Source organism: Molossus molossus, unplaced genomic scaffold, assembly GCF_014108415.1.
Source record: "Molossus molossus isolate mMolMol1 unplaced genomic scaffold, mMolMol1.p scaffold_m16_p_13, whole genome shotgun sequence".
NCBI lineage: Eukaryota > Metazoa > Chordata > Mammalia > Chiroptera > Molossidae > Molossus > Molossus molossus.
This window is the reverse complement of record NW_023425348.1, coordinates 31,756,113-31,779,256: the sequence shown is the minus strand read 5'-3', so window position 1 is coordinate 31,779,256 and position 23,144 is coordinate 31,756,113. Positions and strand designations below refer to the sequence as shown.

At 35.6% G+C, this 23,144-nt stretch overlaps 1 protein-coding gene and 1 pseudogene across 3 annotated transcripts in view; both read right to left on the bottom strand.

The window, feature by feature from the left end:
- Positions 1-23,144, bottom strand: part of GRM5 (glutamate metabotropic receptor 5) — a 508,001-nt gene that overhangs the window by 462,790 nt on the left and 22,067 nt on the right. The gene's annotated exons all lie outside the window — the stretch shown is intronic.
- On the bottom strand, positions 566-1,164 carry LOC118627715 (annotated as a pseudogene).

Below are 23,144 nucleotides of genomic sequence, written 5' to 3'. Positions count from 1 at the left end.
GGTGTGTTGGGGGGAGGGAAGAGATAAACCACAGAACTTATATGCATGTACACATAACCAATGGACATGGACAACAAGGCCAGGGACCGGGTGGGGGATATGGGCAGGTGGATGTCAATGGGGTAAAAAAGGAGAAACATCTGTAACAAAAATAAAATTTAAAAAATATATATTAAAAAAAATTTTTTTTAAATAGTAATTCCAGGCCCCAATGTGGACCAGGAACCTACTTAGATACAAACATGGTAAACAAAATTTTAAAGTTTCCAATTTTTCTAAGAGAAGTGTGGTGTTTTCAGCTGATAAATCAACACTGTAGATAAACTGTTGCCAAGAACACGATTTTTGACCTGGTAAGAAAATCATTCTGGTAACCTCACACATGGCCAATATTATAAGACTAGAATTAAAGGCATTCTTCTAGGTTCTATCTTTTAATGATTTTCAGAGGAAAACCACAAAGTTGATCAAAGATTTGTAAAAATGGCAGAGTTGTAGACCTTGGGTAATGTCCATCATATTCAGCAGGCTGAAGGAGTGAATTTTTCATGATGGCATTTCATAACTACTGACTGGTTTGGGTCAGTTTTCCATAGCCTCCTCTCTCAGCATCATAGTCTTGTCCATACTCATCTCGTACCTGGCCTCCAGCCCATCCATGGCCACACCGCCTGTCCTCCTTAAAGCCGGCGTCCCAGTCTGTGTGAATCATCTGGTTGCCCAGACGAGTTCCCCTTATGTATCGCATGGCATTTTCTGCATCTGCTCTTGAATAGTATTCCACAAAGCAGAAACCACATGGTGTTTTCTTAATTTTATCCAGACCCATAATGATTTTCTTTATGTTAGCACTTTTGCTGAAGAGTTCATAGATTTGTTCTTCAGTTGTGTAAAAGGAAAGATTTCCAACATCCAACGCACAGCTTTTCTTCAGTAATTTCTCCTGTTCTTCAATTTCACCCCAGAAGTGCTGGGGTACTCACTGAGTTCCACATAGGAGTCACTGCACAGCACCTTCGGGAGGGCACAGGGCATAGTGCAGAGAAGTCGACAAAGACACCGCCACCCGGGGAACAACAAGTGGTCGCGGAGCTGGTGGAACCGGAAATGCGCTAATCTAGAAAGTTTTATTTGTTTTGTATGCCTCCATTTTCGCTTCTGCATGTTGTGATGTGAGGGTGTGTGGAGCAGTGGGGTATGGGGAAAAGAAATATGAATAGAACTTTGCTGCTCTGAAGGGAACACCTCCCTTTTAGTTCCTGCTTGTCAGGGGAAAATTGTAGTTCTGACAAACTGATAGCACTTTGACTGGATCTGTATTTGTGGCTGACAATAAGCTGTGAGCTCGGTACCTGAAATGGTCATGAACTTACTTGTAAAAGTTTCTGAGTATGGCAACAAGAGACACGGTGGAAATGGAGGCCAAATGCTGGAGACTTCATTAGCAGTGAAAACATGAGACAGAGGTAATGCAGAATAAAGAATGTAGAGTTAATCAAATTACAAAGGAGCAGTGTGATAGCACCTGAGCAATGACCTGGAAATGAGTTCCATTTAAAAGATGCATCATTCTTATTTGAAAAAGTGCCCCTTCAGATAAATTCCCAGATGTGGAATTACTAGGTCATAAGGCAGTTCCATTTTTTATTTTTTGAGGTAACTCAATACTGCTTTCCACAGTGGCTGCACCAATCTGCATTCCCACCATGTTTATTGCAGTGTTGTTTACAATAAGCCAAGATTTGGAAGCAGCCCAATTTCCATTAGTAGATGAGTAGATGAAAAAAAAAAAAAAATCCGTGCTACATTTACACAATGGAATACTCTTTGGCCATAAAAAAGAAGAAAATCTTACCCTTTGCAATAGCATGGATGGACACAGAGAGCATTATGCTAAGTGAAATAAACTAGCCAGAGAAAGACAAGTTCCATATGATTTCACTCATATGTGGAATCTAATGAACTAACAAGCAACATAGAGACAGACTCATAGATAGAGAGCAGGCAGACAGCTCAGAGAGTGGGGGGCGGGGGCGGAGAGTTGTGGGGGAGTGAAGCTAATGAGACAAAAAGGGAAAAAAGAGAGAAAAAGAAACAGAATATTGTCCTGATACACCAAGTTTGTGGGTTTGACCCTGGTCAGGGCACATACAAGAATTAACCAATAAATACATAAATAAGTGGAACAACAAATCTCTTTCTCTCTCATCAATAAATTCTTAAATTGTATTCAATACACAGGAAAAGAAAGAGTAATTAATTTACTATATTCTTCTTCTTTCTTACAAGAGGGGCGGGAATATGAGAAATAATAACAGATCCCGTACACTGAGTGACAGTCACATGTATAGTATTTTCATATGTGCGATCTTATTTGTTCTTCCTATTGACTTGTAATGTATATATGATTGTTATTTTATAGGAACCATAAATTGGTTATCCTAGCCTAGCCTATAAATATTTTTATAAGATTAAAGTATGGCTGAGATAAAATTTGATTTTAGGCACTTCTGATTCCAGAAAGGCTTTCCATTACATCATGCTATATTCAACATTCCAAAATTAAATGCCACCGAAGTATAAAAAGTACCTATGAAACCCTGACCTTCAAATTCCACTCATGGAGATAACTACTGTTAGCAATTTTGTATATAATTTTACATCTTTTCTGTATAATTTTTCAAAATCAATATATAATTTTACATCTTTTCTCTATAATTTTTCAAAATCAATGTATTTTCCTCTTTCCCTGTCTTTTTCCATAGTTTTTAAGTAATATTTTAACAAAAAGTCAGTCTCGTTTACCTTCTTGGCAGCTTAATTTAAAAAGCAATAGCAACAACAATGTATCAGGAGCACTTTTTCAAAAAAATATTGAGGTAACACTGGTTAACAATATTATACAGGTTTCAGGTGGACCATTCCACAACACATCATCTGTACACTGTATTATGTGTTCACTACCTCATCAAGTCAAATGTCCATCTATCCCATTTATCCCTCCTAGACCCTCTTCCACCTCTCTCTACCTTCCTCCTGCCTCCTGGCAATCACCACACTGTTGGTTATTGTGTCAATATGGTATTTTTTATGAATATGTCAATACAATGTAGAAACAATTAATGACATATAAGAAATTATGATATATTAACCCATACACACTTAGTGGGAAGGTAGATAGAAAACTCAAGTTACCTAAATAATTACTGATTTGTTCTTAAGATTCTGATATAATTTCATAGAAGATCATATTTATTTCTAAAGGTAAATTTTCACCCTGGGGATACACATTTAAAGTAAATATTTCAATAAATGTATAGAATAGTTTTCTAGTCTTCTATCACCAAAACTCAGACATTAAAGTTACACTTGTTAAACTTTAAACAAAAGCTTTGTTTTGTTTTTGGAACATCAGAACAATGCGTACCAGATTATTCCAGATGCATCTCTCACCAGATTTTATAGAAGTTATTGTGGTTGGGCAACAGGGAGCATGAGGCACGTGGAAACTTCTTCTTGTGTCCTAAATGCCTGGCATTAAGAAGCCCCTACATCATTCAGTCAAAATGTCCTACTGAATTTCCTACAAAATTTACTTACTGAATAATCAGAGCAAGGTTGTTAGCTGACATCAGTAAATGCCTACTTTCTGGGGCGGGGGAGGTACCAGCGGTGGGGGGGAGGGGGGGCGGTAGGATCCCAAAAAAGGAAACAACAAAAGTTATATGTGTTACATGATAATTTTTACTCTTATTAAATTATTATTTGTAGCTTACTCTCATTTACTTTTTTTTCTTTTTTTAAAAAAAGAAACATTGCCTTCTTTAAAATAAATTCTAAAACAGATCAATGATGACACAGAAAGCAACCAGAATTTCATTTCAATGATGAAAATCCAGCAAACTTAATTTATTCTTTTTCTAGTTAATGTAAATAATACAGCTACAATCGGTGCAAATATGGGACTGCTCACTGTTTTTGATCAGCTGATTCAGATTATTTTCTGCATGGTAATATTTTGATATTTAGCTTTATTCTTAATTGTTCTATCCAATTCCTTTTTCAATAAAAGTGTCTTCAGAATGGTTGGTCTTCCTAAGAGTACCCAAATGTATTTTTTTTTTTTTTTTTTCCGTACACTTCATTGTCTCCTTGGCTTCATAAGGGGCTACAAAGCTTTGTGGCAATACCAGTCTCAACATGCATTCCTATTGGAGACATTTCCTCAATCAAAAGAAGAAAAAGCAAAGCAGAAATAATCACAAAACCATGTAGTTGACTTTTATAGGGAGCATCTTGACAAGTATATTCTTTTTTTCTTTATTGATTTTAGAGAAAGAGGAAGGGAGAGGGAGAGAGAGAGAAACATCAGTGAATGAGAACATTGATTGGCCACCTCCTACATACCCCTCACTGGGGATTTGGCCCACAACTTGAGCATTGCTGTGACCGGGAATCGAACCTGTGACCTTTTGGTGCATGGGTTGATACTCAACCACTGAGCCACACTGGCCGGGCTTGACAAGTATAGTTTTTACCTAATCAATGTATGTCTCCATTTCCTCATCTGTTAGAGGGCAATAACAGTTTTACCTAACTCACAGTATTATTGTATGAATTGAACAAAATAGGACCATGATTCCTGGAAGATAGCAAACACTCAGTATTAACTATAGCAATGAGATTATACTACCACCACAGTAATCTTATATTAAAGAAGAACTCTTTAAAATATATATATAGACTAAGTCCATAAGATGGGTTAAGCGATGTCCCCAAGTTAGTATAAAATACAGAATTTTAGATCCAAGATTATAAGACCCCAAATTCTACACTTGTATGCCCTCCTATATTTCACTAAGACCACAAAACATAGAAACAATATTGCAAATAAAGAATTCCAAAAACTTCCAAGGAGAAATCGACAACAATACAATCATAGCAGGGGACTTCAACACCCCGTTGACAGCACTGGATAGATCCTCTAGGCAAAAAATTAGCAAGGAAACAGAGACTCTAAATGAAGCACTAGACCAAATGGATTTAATAGATATCTACAGAGAATTACACCCCAAAACTACAGAATACACATTCTTCTCAAGTGCACATGGGACATTCTCAAAGATAGACCACATGATAGGACACAAACTAAATCTCTACAAGTTCAAGAAGATTGAAATCATATCAAGCATCTTCTCAGATCACAATGGCATGAAACTAGAAATCAATTGCAACAAGAACATGCAAAGACATTTCAACACATGGAGGCTAAATAGCATGTTATTAAACAATGAATGGGTCACCGAGGAGATCAAGGAAGAAATTAAAAACTTCCTGGAAACCAATGAAAATGAACACACAACAACACAAAATCTATGGGATGCAGCGAAAGCAGTTCTGAGAGGGAAGTTCATAGCACTACAGGCCTACCTCAAAAAACAAGAAAAATTTCTAATTGACTGTCTAACCTCACAACTTAAAGAATTAGAAAGCAAACAAAAAGAAAACCCCAGAGCAAGTAGAAGAAAGGAAATAGTAAAGATCAGAGGAGAAATAAATGACATAGAGATCAAAAAAACAATTCAAAGGATCAATGAAATAAAGAGCTGGTTTTTCGAAAAGATAAACAAGATTGATGGACCCTTAGCTAGACTCACCAAGAAACAAAGAGAGAGAACCCAAATACACAAAATCAGAAATGAAAGAGGAGAAGTAACAACCAACACCACGGAAATACAAAAGATCGTTAACAACTACTACGAACAACTATATGGCAACAAATTCGACAATCTAAGCGAAATGGACAAATTTCTAGAAACACACAGTCTCCCAAAACTACTCCCGGAAGAGATAGAAAACTTGAACAGACCAATAACAACTAAGGAAATTGAAGAGGTAATCAAGACTCTCCCAGCAAACAAAAGCCCAGGCCCAGATGGATTCACGGGGGAGTTTTACCGAACATTCAAAAAAGAACTAACACCCATTCTCCTCAAACTATTTCAAAAAATTCAAGAAGAAGGAAGACTTCCAAACACGTTCGATGAAGCCAGCATAATTCTAATTCCAAAACCAGAAAAAGACACTACAAAGAAAGAAAACTACAGGCCAATATCCTTGATGAACATAGACACCAAAATCCTGAACAAAATATTAGCAAATCGGATCCAGAAGTACATCAAAAAAATTATTCACCATGACCAAGTGGGATTCATTCCAGGGATGCAAGGTTGGTACAATATTCGCAAATCAATAAACGTGATACACCACATAAACTAAATGAAGAATAAAAACCACATGATCATATCAATAGATGCTGAAAAAGCATTCGACAAAATCCAGCATCCATTTCTGATAAAAACGCTCAGCAATGTAGGAATAAAGGGCTCATATCTCGACACAATAAAGGCCATATATGAAAGACCTACAGCCAACATCATACTCAATGGACAGAAACTAAAAACATTTCCATTAAGAACAGGAACAAGACAGGGATGTCCACTTTCGCCGCTCTTATTTAACATTGTACTGGAAGTCTTGGCCACAGCAATCAGACATGAAGAAAAAATAAAAGGGATCCAAATTGGAAAGGAGGAAGTGAAACTGTCATTATTTGCAGATGACATGATATTGTACATAGAAAACCCTAAAGACTCCATCAAAAATCTACTAGACTTAATAAATGAATTTGGCAAAGTAGCAGGATACAAAATTAACGTCAAGAAATCGACGGCATTCTTGTACACCAATGATAAACTCACAGAAAGAGAAACTGAAAAAACAATCCCATTTACCATCGCGCCAAAAAAATTACGATACCTAGGAATAAACTTAACCAAAGAAGTAAAGGACCTATTTACAGAAAACTACAGGTCATTGAAAAAAGAAATAGAGGAAGATATAAAAAAGTGGAAGCACATACCCTGTTCATGGATTGGAAGAATTAACATCATTAACATGTCCATACTACCCAAAGCAATCTATAGATTCAATGCCATCCCCATCAAAATACCAACGACATATTTCATAGAACTAGAACAAATACTTCAAAAGTTCATATGGAACCAAAAAAGACCCCGAATAGCCACAGCAATCTTGAAAAAGAACAAAGTAGGTGGGATCACAATACCAGATATCAGGTTATACTACAAAGCGACTGTAACCAAAACAGCCTGGTACTGGCACAAGAACAGGCATATAGACCAGTGGAACAGAACTGAAAACCCAGAAATGGACCCAAGGCAATACGCACAATTAATATTTGACAAAGGTGGCAGGAGCATACAGTGGAGTAAAGACAGCCTCTTTAATAAATGGTGTTGGGAAAATTGGACAGCTACATGCAAAAAAATGAAACTAGACCATCAACTTACACCATACACAAAAATAAACTCGAAATGGATAAAAGACTTAAATGTGACCCGTGAATCCATAAACTCTCTAGAAGAAAATGTAGGCAAAAAAATTTCGGACATCATATGGAGCAGAATTTTCACTGATACATCACCTAAGGCAACAGAAATAAAGGAGAAAGTGAACACATGGGACTACATCAAACTAAAAAGCTTCTGCACAGCAAAGGAAACAATCATCAAAATGGAAAGGCAACCCACTGTATGGGAGAACATCATTGCCAATGATGTATCAGATAAGGGGTTAATTCCAATATACAGAGAGTGCTCATACAACTCCACAAAAGGAAGACAAAGAATCCAATTAAAAAATGGGCAGAGGAGCTGAATAGATACCTCTCCAAACAGGACATACAAATGGCCAAAAGACATATGAAGAAATGCTCAACATCACTAATGATCAGAGAGATGCAAATCAAAACAACAATGAGGTATCACCTCACACCTGTCAGAATGGCCGCCATCAACAAATCATCAAACAACAAGTGTTGGCGAGGGTGTGGAGAAAAGGGGACTCTAATTCACTGCTGGTGGGAATGCAGACTGGTGCAGCCGTTATGGAAAACAATATGGTGCTACCTCAAAAAATTAAAAATTGAACTCCCATTTGACCCAGTGATCCCACTGCTGGGAATATACCCTAAGAAGCCTGAAACACCAATCAGGAAGAATATATGTACCCCCATGTTCATAGCAGCACTATTTACAATAGCTAAGATCTGGAAACAGCCCAAGTGTCCACCAGTAGACGAATGGATAAAAAAGCTGTGGTACATATACACAATGGAGTACTATGCAGCGGTAAGAAAGAAAGATCTCTTATCCTTTGAGACGACATGGAGGGACCTGGAAAGTATTATCCTAAGTGAAAGAAGCCAAGCAGAAAAAGACAAATACCACATGATCTCACTTATATACGGAATATAATGAACATAACAGTCTGAGGAATACAGTTGACCCAGACACATGGAAGTAGGGCACAGACTGACGTCCTTCAGAAGAGGGGATGGGGGGTTGGGGGGGGTGGGAAGAGATAAACCACAGAACTTATATGCATGTATGCATGACCAATGGACATGGACAACTAAGCCGGTGACGGGGCGGAGGTGTGGTGGGGTGGGGGATGCCAATGGGGTAAAAAGTTAAAATATCTGTAATAAAAAAATAAATAAAAATTCATAAAAAAAAAAAAAGAATTCCAATAATAAGGACAAACACTGTAAAGTTTAGGGGAGAACGTTGAGAAGAATAACAGAGGTAGGTTTGATTGAGTAGCCCATGGAAGCCATAGGACTAAGCATGGCTTCAAAAATGGATGCAGTGTGGCCAGGAGGGAAAAGGTAATTCAGTGTAGATGGATTTCAAAGATGGTATGACAGGTGTATGCATATGTCCAAACTCATAAAATTGTAAACATCAAATATATGCAAGTTTTTGTATATCAATAATATCAAAATAAAGCTGTTTCTTTAAAAAGGAATATTACACGAGTTACAGTAAGATTTATGTGAATGGCTAGGAGTAGGACTTATGAATAAAAATTAAAGGATGAATTACCCTACAGATGAAGTCTAACAAAGGTTTAATAGCAATCTCATATTTGATGCATGGACAGTCTATATATTTAAACGTTCAAAGTTCTATTTTATAATATCAAAAACATTATTTGAAAGCGATTTGGATAAGTTATCCATGGGCAGGGAGAAATACAATATTTTGCTCCTTAAGCAAGCTAGTAGTTAGATAAACATATTTATATTATCTGACATTTTTATACCAGCAATTAGTTATATTTAAAAATTATCATCGTGTTATTATAAATATGGAGTCTTAAATGTTGTCTATAGGCTTTCAAGTTCTATAGGAATTTAATCTTCTTGCTTGTTTGCTTGTTATTTTTGTGTTTTTGTTGTTGTTGTTAGCTTAGAAAAAGTGTAAAAACACAGAGCTAAACTCAAGATAAAATATATTCATTTATATGCTTTTCAGAATTATGAAAAATTAAAATGGCCAAGGGTCCCAAAATCTGTAATACTGTAGAAAAATGGTAAGTTGTTATATAACCATGTATAATAATGTTTATAAAAGGTATAAAAAGTTTTTTAAAAAGTTCCCTTTACAATGCTAAGTTAAAAATGTAAAATATATATATATAATCATGTATTTTAAAATTAGTTATAACTAGGTTTATAATTGTGCATAAAAAAGATAAAAATAAAAGAAAATATCATAACATTAAGTTTTATTTCCATTGGAATATTAATCATTTCTAAAGTTCTTTTCTCACTTTTTTCTTTTGCAAATGTTAAGAATATATATGCATTAGTTTCACATTTACAAACTATATACATGTTTTTAAATATATCACTCTGGATCTGACATTTTATCAACATTTGTTAATTAATGAATGTCTATGATGTTGGAAAAGGAGTTCAGCATTTTTTCCCAAGCACATCTGGCAATCAAAATTTCACCATTTTCCAGTATTAAAAAAAGTAAATAAATCTCACTGTTTTTATTGTGAGAGAGGCATCATTAACGAAACATCTTTGATCAGTATTTAACTGTCACAGTACTATATTCACTATTTTGTAAAAATCTATCTTGGCACATAGTGAATGTTCACTTAATATTTAATTAGTTAGTATACCAGCCAGCATTAGATTTACAAAGTGTATTAACTGATATTCAGTTGACCATCATACTGAGGCATTAGTACAGAGAATGAAGATAAAGCCATTTGTCCTCTTGCAAATGAGGATCTGTGTCTCAGAAAGGTTAAGTGAACAGCCCAAGGTCATCCTAAGGTGGGAAAATCGAACATGATCTCCAAGGTAATTTCAAATTTAATGCTCTTTCTGCTGACCTCAAAATCAAATTCTTTGACACTCTAACTGCTTCAGATGTAAAGTTTTCCATACTGAAGTCCAATAACTTGAGCATGAATTTCTGCTCTTTACAGGAATAGTTAAGATGTATTTCAGTTGCCTTTGATTAGAAATTGTGTACCATTTCTGACAGTCACTCATGGAGACTTCAGTATATTATATAGTAAAAACTTAAAAGCTCATTTTCTCCTTCATGTTTCTAAGTGATATTCTTTTTTTCCTATTGCTGGCGTGTGTTATATTCTCTCCAGTCTCTTTAAACCTTATCATCAATGTGCGATAATTTGCCATCCACTGATAGAGGGAAGGTAAAAGCAAAGACATGTTGCAGGTTTTTAGGCTAGAAATGTCCTGCCCAACTAGCCCAAATTACTAGTCTCCATAGTCACAGTAGAGCACAGCCTCCTCCAAGGAAGGGCTTTTCAAAAAGTGAAACCAATTCAGTACAACCATTAAGTCTACTGGTTACTCAAAATAACTTGAAACAGAGGGTTTAAGACTCAGAAGGGACTCAGAGAAGAGAGAGTTTAAGATAGGAAGATACCAAGAAACATAAAAACCAGAAATAGGTCTGAAATTATGAATAATTTCACTAAATAATGTTCAGTTTATGCCAGCAAGAATGTAGCATGATTAGTAGGGATAAAAAGTTTTTGTTCTCCTAGAGTTCCACATAAATAATTAGATAATTATCAGAGGTCTGAATTCATAAAAAGAAGTGATCTCAATTTTGTTACACAAGCCAGACAATGTCTTAATTACTTGTGATTATGCATGTTATATTTATCGCTTGAGGTTGTCTGCTATATCCATTAATGAGGGAGATTTAAATCTTACCTTTTATTAAAAAATGCCATAAATGGCATCTATCTCAGACTTCCTACCTTGGATGGTACAATACTTATTAACTTCATACTAGATCAGCAGACACTGAACAGTATAAACAAAAGGGTAATTAGGTCACCGGTGGTTCCACATGGCTCCCTTCCATCCCAGAATCTTAAGCAGCTGGCAAGTACAGAATCACACATGCTAAACAAAATGACAATGCATTGTTGTTGTTTTTTTCCTTTTTTACTTCCAACAGATATTCCCTGAAGGAGGCTGTGCTATACTGTGACTATGGAGACTTAGTCATGTATCCTTCTTCTGGGATTGTGTATCCCACTGGTGTTATTTGGTGAGGACTGCTAAGGGAAGAATGTGCTCTTCTCAAAAAAACCTTTAAACTCTATAATTTTCTAAATTATATTGAATAAAGACTTCTTTCTTTCAATCTAGCTTCCTAATACACTTATCCCTTGCCATACTGTGTCACTTTGTGAGTTTCTTCTTACAAAAATCCAGACTCTTTCTGTGAGGGTAAACTTGATATTAATATGAGGCAGGGCTTGATATACATCTGCGGAAAGTTGTGCTTGCAAGAGCTTCCAACTCACATGGTTCAGACCGTGTACCACAGAGCTGGTACATAGTATATTCCCAATACATATTTTCAAATTAATGAATAAATTTCTTCATTCATTGTAACATCACATGAGCCTCAAGCTCTATGAGATGTGCTTTTATGCATTATATAACATTACTGAAATATATTGAACTTTTTCAAAATGTATTCGTTATTTTGTGCAAAAAAAATCTCTCAAATTATCAAAAATGTTGCTACAAATTTGTAATTATTTTTATAACTTCATACAAGTTGGCAAAAAAAAGTACCACCAAACTCAAATAATTGGATTTTTGCATTATATTAGTTCTATAAGGGTTTGCTGTTATCAATTACATATATATAACATATATATGTATACATACATATATATTTATAGTATATATATGCATGTATCCACATATATGTATACACAAATCCAAATAATTATTGCCAGCTTAATTCTTTAGTGTATATTACTTAATAAAACCTAGGTTTTAACGTTACATATAGTGGAAATCAATGTTTTATATATTGTTATTCCTCTGGACTTAAAAGGAAAACTAATTATGTTTGTATAATGAGGGATGAGTGTACTAATATGGGAATTGAACGCAATTCAATTAAGTTTGATTACAAACAAAATAACCAGATGGAGTATTAATTTTTGTCATTGTCTTAATATAGTTTTACTATCTTTTCTCTGTTTGTTTTAATAAAACATATTAATTGCCAGCTTCATTTGTAATTTAATTGTTTTCAAATTCCAAGAAATTGAAATTAAACTAACAGGACACTTAAATATGTCTTACTTAGCTTTCATATTCTTCAACTTACTTAAAGAATAAAAATCTGTCATGTGGCAATCCAATAATGCATTTCTTTTTATTGTATTTTTTATTGATTTTAGAGAGAGAGGAAGGGAGAGGGAGAGAGAGAAAAATATCACATCACATTATTAGGTTGTCTCCTGTATGTGCCCCGACCTGCAACCTGAGTGTGTGCCCTGACTGGGAATTGAACCAGAAACCCTAGAGCAATTGCACGACGTTCAGAAGAGCTGGCATAATACATTCTTAAAGAATTAATGGCTCTCGCCCTGGTCTGTTTTGCTCAGCGGTTAGAGCATCGGCCTGCGGTCCAGAAAGACCCGGGTTCGGTTCCTGCTATGGGCGCGTACCTCGGTTGCAGTTAGTCCCCGGCCCTGGTTGGTTGTGTGGGTGGCAGCCACTCGATGTGTCCCTTTCACGTCCATGTCACGTCGATGTTTCTCTCTCTCTTTTTTCCTCTCTCTCTCCCTCCCACTCTGTCTGTACAAAAAATGGAAAAATGTCCTCGGGTGAGGATAAAAAAAAAAAGAATTAATGGCTCTCTACTCTCATTAGGAAGGGAGACTCAAGGTTTGTAACCTTAACCCAAATCTTGTGCAAAGCATATGTATATGTATATGTATATATAGCTTTTGGAAAGAAAACATATAATAAAAAATATATGATGAAAATTTTTGAAGAAATTGTCAAAGATACAAATAGTTTTATTCTTAGAGTCCTTGAGAAAAGGAACTGATATATTCTTTTTACTCTATATTATATCTATTTTTTATTTTACCTATGAGTAAGACTGACTTTCAGATATTAATGATTCCATACTAATAATAGCACCAAAACATATATCTTGGTATCACTTCATAAATCTGAAACTAATAATTTCTGATATCACAGTAAATATTTGATAAAAACAGTTATAATTGTCATTGCTATTATTTTATCTATAACAATTTTAAGAGATTATCATTTAGCTTTCAACCCAATATTTTATTTTCTAAGGTAAAGTCCATACTATTTCCTTTCATTTTACACTCAGGCCTACAGAATGCCTCAATTTGATATAACTCAGCTTCATTAACGAGTTGCAGTTACTGACAGGGGAAGGTTAGCATGTTTAATTTGAATTTACAAAGAAGGTATTCATTGTGCTGACTTTTTTGTTTTTACTACAAAAGATGCTTGTTATAAAAGTAAGAAAAAATTCAGAAACGCTTAAAATACAGCATTACCTTTCTATCTTCAATCTCCTGTGTTTTACACACACACACACACACACACACACACACACACACACAGCTCAGCTCTGGAACTTTCCAGACTTTGCTCATTTTACTACACCATAATTCCTCTCAGCAATTGAAGGAGAGGTTATGGGATCTGTTACAGTTGTGCCAAAGCACTAAGCACCCTGGGTTATATTATATGATTGCAAACCTAACTTCTGAAAGGAAAATTGGTAGGAATCTAAAACTTGCTACATTTACTGGTCATTTTCCTTACTAATTCTCCACCTCATTGAATAATAACTTCTAATTAAGCAAATACAGAGTAAAATATGATTTATGTGTTTTTTTATTTATATCTCAGATAAGGTCAGACAAGTTCTTGGCAGGCCAATTTAGAAGGTCCTTGTTGAGCACTGGCTATGTGCCCAACTTTGTGCTGCTGTGCTTTATATTTACTTTTCACAACAGACTTATGGGCAAGTTTTGTTTCTCAAAATGATAATGAGGAAACTTAATAAGTGACTTGTCTAAAGTCCTTCCACTAGCAAGAATATTAATCAGGACTTACACTCAAACTGCCTGTGTTTATACTACTACTTAAAGTATTTCCCACGAGTTAGGAAACTTAGACTCCTGAGATGTCTTTGCAACAAACTTTGTGAATTTGAAGTCACAACTCATCGTAGCTTACTCATTTCATGGAACTACTTTTACTTCTAAAACTGCTCTCACATGTCTAACCTCACTTTATCTTATGGTAGATATTTGGCATGATCCTCACAATTCTCAAAAGATCTCAAATTTAGACTTGACTATGCATCAAATGAGATCGCACATATAATTATTGGGAAACTCAGAGAAACCTGAAAGAAGACTGTTATTTTATATCTTAAAACTTGACCTTATTACACACTACATCATGATGTGATGCAATATGATTTGTTTTATATAAACAAAAAATTGTCTTCTAAATGGTACAAATACATCACATTGTATTTTGTGTGTGTGTGCATTGCAAATAGTTAGACATGTTAATTTTTTTTTTTTATTCTCACCGGAGGACATTTTTGCATTTATCTTCAGAGTGGGAGGGAGAGAAGAGGGAAGAGACAGAGAGAAACATTGATGTGAGTGAGACACATTGACTGGTTGCCACCCACATGACCCCAACCAGGGCGGGGGACAAACTGCAACCGAGGTATGTGCCCTTAGCAGGAACCAAACCCAGGACTCTCTGGTCCACAGGCCAACACTCTAACCACTGAGCCAAACCAGCCAGGGCAACATGTTAATTTTTAATATGTAAAATTGTAATACCAAATTACAATATATTTTTACATTTATTTTTAATGTACTATAGTGGGATATTAGAAAATAAAATGTTCTCAGTCTTCTTTGGATCTCTGATGAAAAGTAGGACTGGGAACTTGTCTCTAACATCCTGGTTTAGCGTCCTTGCCATTATCCCATATGGGGCTCATGCCATTTATCAACAATACATTAATTACGTCCATTTTGCCCAAAGTCTCTACCATCTCCCACCATAGTGCTTTGGAGTTCTTGCTTGTTTTTAATAAGACTTAAAAGCCACCCATCCAGGAAAGACAAACCAAATGACATTGTCACAGATAAGTAGATTACATTTCCCTAGCAAAGAAAAAATAAATAAAATAAAATGTTAACAATATTAAAGAGAAAATTAGAGTAAGTTGTTTTTAAGCTTTTTTTTTTTTTTTTTTTTTTTTGCTATAATACATAATAAGAAATTCATTTTACATTGTAACCCACAGTACACACATCCTGGCTATGTGCAACTCAAATAAAAATTTACAAAACAATACCTACTCTTTCTATTAATAATATACTCTAATATTTACATTATACTCTATCCCATTTTATTCTTCTCTCTCTCTCAAGTGTATATATACATTTGTTAATCCTCAACCGAGGATATTTTTTCCATTGATTTTTGGAGAAAGTGGAATAGAAGGGGGAGAAGGAGAAAGAGAGAAACATCTATGTGAGAGACACATTAGTTGGTTGCCTCCTGTACGTGCCTCAACCAAGGCCAGGAATCAAACCTGTAACCCAGATACTCTCTTGATGGAGAATTGAACCTGCAACCCTCTGGTGCATGGGCGGGCACTCTAACCACTGACCAACACTGGCAAGGGCACTCTATATTAACTGCTGGTGTCAACCCACTAGATTGGTTTTACAAATAACTCATGGGTTATGATGCACTTTTTGAAAAAACACTGACTAGATAATAGCATTCTTTCGAAAGCCTGTGTGTGTATAAAAATTGATGCATAAAATGCATAGCATCCTTGTAGTGTAATCTCATGTTTCAAAGTCCCCTAAAATGAACACATCTAAATATTACACCTCTTCCCAAAATGTCTCCTCAACATTGGGTTAAATTGAGAAGACTTTCTGGAGCATTTGCATATGTGCCAAAATGAGATTTCATAACTCTCAGTCCTGATGAATTCCGAAGAAGTCTCTCATACATAAGGCTGTAGCATTTAACAATATGTCCTCCTGCTCTAACAAAAGTTTGCACCATACTGCTTCCTCCTATAATTGGCATCTGAAGGATGGAGAACGGAGTCTGCATTAGAAATGTGAATAGAAACAACCAGGTACAGTCTGTACTTATCATCAGACTCACAAAAGGTCATCCATGAGGTCAACTTGTTGCCACATACCTTCTCCTTCATTTACTTTCTTTTTACTGTAATTCTTTCCATGGAAACAAGAAAATGTGCTGCTTTTAAAGCCAGATAAAAAGACACAAGAAACAGTAGAGAAAGATTTTCTCTATGGGGAAACAAATGATGTTTTCTTGTTTCCTAAGGATGGGAAAAGAATCAATAGGTATGCATTCCTGTTTTCCTTGAGGTCAACTAACTCAATATAAAGAGAGGAAGTTTGGATTTCATTGAAAAGACTTGGCCTTCAGTCCAAATCCTTGCTCTGCCACTAACTTGCTGCAGTACTCTGGGGAAACACTTTCTCTGCCCCTATTCTCCAACCTATAAAATGTAACATTATCACACTGTGTTATGGAATAAATGAATCAACTACAAATTCATGAAATAGTATAGTATGTATGACCATGTTTTAACTCACAGAATAATATAATCTCAATTAAATGACATTTGCTTGCCAATAATGGGAGTTATCAAAAAAGAAAAATAGTTTAACTCCTTTCCTCCCTCTATTGAGGTTTAAATTAATATTCCCACAGCCCCTCCAAGGGGTTGTCCATTCCAGGCCTGTACAGAGGAGTTACAGAGAACTGATCATGGTCTCCTATGAGAGATGCTTCCTTCAATGAACAGTTCGGTTAATGAACAAAAATATCCTTTTTAAAAAATTGAACCATAATTTGTTACTCTGGTATTTTAGTAATTAGCTCTTTGTAATGTGCCTGGCCATATAGAGTGAATCCAGCTACCCTCCACCTGAATTTTCCAAATACCTAATAGTAGTGGTCAGTTCCCTACTGTGTCTTGCCTTCTCTCTGCTAATTCTATTCTTTGAAGACATGGTTTCAAGTCACATAACCATTTTGGCTACTCTCCTTCGAACACTCATACTTGGTTGCATTTACTTTAAATGTGGCACCAAACATTTAATTCGGCCCAGGTGCGGTCCGTGGCAGCATGAGAGCAGGTAACAGAGATCAGTTGTAGAATGGATCTCCAAGAACATCCTTTCTAGCCCTTTTCATCTGACAATTAAAGGAAGAAGCTGAAGTGACTTTCTCAGAGTCACATAGAAAAATCTGATGTCAGCAATATTTATTTTAGTACACTAGTCCTTTTAATTTTGTTTTTTCAACTCCAAGATATCATTAATGTAATCTTCATTTTTTTTTTCACTTTAAAATTATTGGTATATAATGAGAAGGCTATTAATCTTGCCCACACTTATTGAACAGACTACAAAATATAAAAATGTTAGGAACTAAAGAGAAGAGGAAAATATGATAAATAAAGAGACAGAGAAAGAAAGAGGAGGAAGTAAAAAGATTCTCTTCAGAGTTTGTGGATCTCTATCCTTGTTTTTCTCTTCTGTGCTTGCTTCCTGTGTGTTTAGTAGAGTTTGCTATGCAGAAATTGTTTTGCACTGGAACATAAATACTTCTCACCATGCCCTTCCATTCCCCAGCTTTCCTCAGTCAGAAGCAACATCTGTTACTCATTACTAACCCTTTTAAACCTAGAAGCTAATCAAGTTATGATGACTGAGGAATTGAGTCACAAGATCCGTTCTTCAGTAAATAGAATGAGTGGACTTTCTGAATATGCAAACTCCAAAGCTCAGACAACAATGTTATCTCTGTGGGATCTGAATAAGTGAGACTAAGGAAAAATACACTATTTGCTCTGCTCCCAGCCATAAAATGGATAGGTACCAAACACTTAACAGGCACACCCACTCAGAGATTATCTTCACATCTTCATGTTCAAAGAAGCATCTGATTAATTGGAACTATAGTGTCCACATTTGCACATCATCCCAGATATTTGTGTGTGTGTGTTGGAGGAATGGTGAAATGATATCCTCTGAAAACAAAGTTCCTTCTAAGATAGTCCTCCCAAGATGGAGTGTTTGGGGGAAAATTCTAGTATTTTCAGCAGTGAATGAACAGCAATATAGTACATAAGAAAGTGGAAACAAAGATGTTATTTCCTCTCAGGCAGGAGTCGTTCATAGAGGAGTCAGAGTCCAAGCCAGAACTTGTATTAAAAAACAAATAAAAACTGAAAAATAGGGAAGATCTTGCCCTGCCCAATAGATATGTGAGTGGACCCAATATATTTCCCCTGAAAGAGACAATAACTCCCTTAGAGTCTATCAGCTAAGAGTCCATAAACTATTCTTTCCGGAAGGGAAGATAAGAAGTGGCACCCTCTTCCAGCTGGTGTGGCTCAGTGGTTGAGCATCAACCCATTCACCATGAGGTCGCCGGTTTGATTCCTGGTCAGGGCACATGCCCAGGTTGTGGGCCCGATCCCCAGTCGGGGACATCCAGGAGGAGGCCAGTTGATGTTCTCTCTCATCAATGTTTCTATCTCTCTCTCTCTCTCCCCCCCTCCCTCTCTAACATCAATACAAAATAGAAAGAAAAAAAAGTAGCACCGCTCTGAACACACTTCCCAGAGCTACCTGTATTTCCTTCATTATTAATGCAGTTTCTGACAGTGACACGAATATGAAAAATTGCTTCTTTATTATTACAGTTGCCACTGAATCTCCCAGATTATGAATCTATGATCTAATTTAATAAAGAATTTACCTAAAAGTCTTTGCATCTTCTGATTTTTATCTATTGTTTTGTCAGTGATAACCAATATAATTATTCAGTCAATCCATATTTACAAAGATTTATGGGTCTAATATTTTCAGAATGTTTATGAAGCAAAGAAAACATTTTCAAAGTTTCTTAAGATCTTCAATATGACCCAGGAGAAGAAGTACTTCATCTAATTTACAGGTCAAGAACAAAGGGACCATACTATTTCTCAAAGCTAATTTTTACATGAACTAATTCATTTGTAGCCCCTGCTGCTAATTAAAATGAGCATTAAAAGCTTCAGCAGGTTGGCATCATTGAGATGAAAGGAAAATGAATAAATAAAGCAATCAGATGGAGAGGTAATGCAATGGCAAAAAAGAAAAAATAACTTGAGTAATTATCTTCAACAATGATGTGTAAACAAAATTCTAGAGAGAAATCTTGAGTTCTAAGACCCAACTCTGTAAAGAATTGTGTACAAGTAAGGCCAAATTACTTGCCCTGACTGTCTTTGTTTCCTCAAATGTAAGATAAAGGTGTTAGATTATCCCTGACTGGTTTGGCTCAGCGATTAGAGCAATGGCCAGAGACCGAAGGGTCATGGGTTTGATTCCCAGTCAGGGGCACATACCTGGGTTGCATGTTTGATCCCCGGCCCTGATCAGGATTGTGTAAGAGGCGACCAATAGATGTGTCTCTCTCACATCAATGTTTCTCTCTCTCTCCCCTTCTCTCCTTTCCACGTTATCTAAAAATTAACTGAAAAATATACTCAAGTGAGGATTAACAACAAAAAAGGGGGGGGGGGTAGATTAAATGCTCTCCTAAGATGCTTCCAGTGTTAATAGTCTACAATGTTATGAGTAGTTTGTGTGTCTGAATTATCATCATGATCATCTGAAAGTTCATCTCAACTCTCAACACTACTTAACCCCTGGAGAAAGAACATAAAACCCCTTTAACTATTACTCAGTAGAACCTACAGTGACATTTCTTGTCTTTCCAAACTAAGTTGTTTTGATACAATCAGAAAAGAAAAGGTATAATGGGAAAAGTATATTTCCATTCTTTAGAAATTAAACTAAACACATAGACTATGAATCACACTAATGGTCTTTCAAAAAAAGTCAGATTGTTATCACATTTACAATAACTGATGGAAAACTATGTCATAATCTACAAGTGGTACACCATTACAATATGTAGGTTAGGCTGAGGACAATGTTTTCATGATGTCACATCACCAGTGCAACTTTTTGGTACATTTTCCCTGCAGAACATCCCTGACATGTTTTTTGGCTAGAATGAATTAGCATTCCATTATCATTAGGTGGAAATAATAAATTCAAGAACCAGTGCATACAAAAAAGGGTGTGAGGTTTGAATAGCATTTTACAATTAATCATTGGAGGCATTTTGGCACCTCATTTTTATGAAGAAGCAAAACTGTGAAAACTTACTAGTGTCTGCTATTTATCCACATGCTGTATATTCATAAACAATGGGAGAGGTACTATTGTAACACAAATTCATCCATTCAGCAGTCTTTGAACACGTATTCTGTGCTGGTCATTCTGATAGGCCTTGAGGATATACAGTGACGTTTCAACTAAAGCCAGTGAAACTTGTGGTATAAAAATCCTGTAAGTCATCAGTAGAGTACGATATACATGGTTCTGTGTATAAAATGCAATCTATAATTACTTTTCTCAATAAAATTAAGCTACATGAAGGGGAAACATGGAATAATGGAATATATGCAAGTGTGTGACTATTTAAAACATTCAGGCTTTTGGCCCTAAAGTTTAGAGAATTATCAAATCTCTAGCTACAAAAAGTATGAGTGAAGCACTTTACATTTTTCTTCTTGCCCACAACATTTATTCCATTTTATTTCACATTTCAATATCAAGACTACTAATGCCTGTTAATACATATTTTTTTTGAGGTTTATACATTGCAGCAGTATCCCATTTTGGGGGGGAGGATTAAAGTGTAAAGTCATTGGGATGAATATGCTTATATTGGACCCATCTTGAAGGTATTAATCATTGCTCATAAATTTATTTTTAACTGGGTAATGTTTATGGTTTCAGCTGAGCTTTATTATGTGATCACAAATAACTGTGGGTCAGGAAGGCAATTGTGTTGCTCTTCATTGGGTGTACTCACATAGTTGAGGTCAAGTGATTGAAGATGGTCTCATCTAGAAAACCTGAGTGCTCTTTTCCTTCACATGGTGATGACAGGGTTCTGAGACACACAGACTAGAAAGGGAGTCCTCACTTCCACCAAATTCTGTTAACCAAAGCAGTCGCCAGCTGGTGTTGCACGAGAGTAGAAGGGAACTACCATGTTACCAAGTAAAGGGGATCATCATTGGAAGTCATCAATGCCAGAGCAGTCCATCTGCCCACCCCTAAACAGCTGAGCAAGCTGATCCTGTGCCATACTGAGCACATGCACCAAGGTTTGTAAAAGTACTGAAGTCAAGAACCCCTTATATTTTCTTAGAGCAAAGAGAACAGCTAACTAACTGACTCCTTTCAAAAGAGTAAAAAAAAAAAAAAAAGTCATTGCAAGTCATTGCATGTCCCTTTCTTCCATACAGTCGAAGAGCTAATGTTGTCTGCCTTTAAATATTTTTAATTTATTGTTGATTGGTGTTTTTTCTTTTGGCACTATTAATCTTTTTGCCTAAAACACCTAGGACCAATTTCTGCATAATATAATAAGCCACAGTAAATACACAGTCCCATAGCCTACAAAAATCTTAAATCAAGAAAAAGCAAGTGTAAAAGATTAACCTTGAAGCTAAAACCAAAGTTGATTTTTTGTTCTTCTCTGGAATTCTGTGATAGCATACATGTTCTCAAAGGAACATCTTGTGACAGCTGCCACGAGGACTGAATGACATGGTACTGCCATGTTTAAGTGTAAAATAAATGGGTAATTTGAGGGGTAAATTTTTTTTAATGGGACATCTTTTCATAGACCTTAATGTCTCATTTGAAATTGTCTATATTCTGGAAGAAAGAGGAATATCAACTGAGCAATGAAGGATAATTTTAAGGACATGAGAATAATTGTGGGACACTGAGGCTAAGTGATCAAGAGCTAGAGAGAATTACTCCAGTGCAACCAGAAAAAGGCTCAAGTAAGAACTGGCATTGGCATTTCATGGAAAATCCATCAGGGACTTCCTGAAGGACCAGGCAACAGAAAACAATGCATCACCTAGGACCGCCAACAATACCCAACAGGGTTGTATCTTGTTACTCCAGCACTTCTGATTCTGGAGGTGAATTTTACCTTGTAAACTTCTGACAACACTGCTTCTACACTTATAAACTGTGAGACATGACAGTATATAACCTCATTAGTCATATACTTGATTGTGATCAAAGCAATATAAATACTTCTTGACTAAACCACATTAAACAATAAACCAAAGAGTATTTCTTCCAGTCTTTGAATACTCATATTCAAAATTTGTTCTCTCCTGAATCCTGGTGGTATGATTCAAACATTTTGCCAGAATTTGGCAATAAAATTTATATTGGCCTATTTTTGGCAAAATAATTAAATTTGTCTAAATTTGGCAATAGAATATTTTGGCTTAGTTTTGTCCACAATACAATGTTTTATTTTAATTGTTCTGTTGTAATACATATTTTATATGTATAATACATAACTTTAAAAATTTGCATGTAAGACTTATTTTAAAAAGGCAAGTTTAATTTATTCCACCCTGTCACCTAACTACTTAGATTTCCTCCCCAGAGAAACTCTGTCAACATCCATCAGATGGTTTTTATAAACTCAAATAACATAACATATACACAGGACTCCCTTGCTTTTTTCACTTAAAATGATCTTGGAGATTATTATAATCTCACTATAGAATGCTTTATTAATTATAATATATTTGTAATAATACATTGGATGCATCATTATTTATTTATTTTATTGAATTACTATTGGTGTACATTTTAGTGGGGGTTTTTTTGTTTTTTGTTTTTTAAGAAATTTCCCTTATTGATTTTAGGAAAAG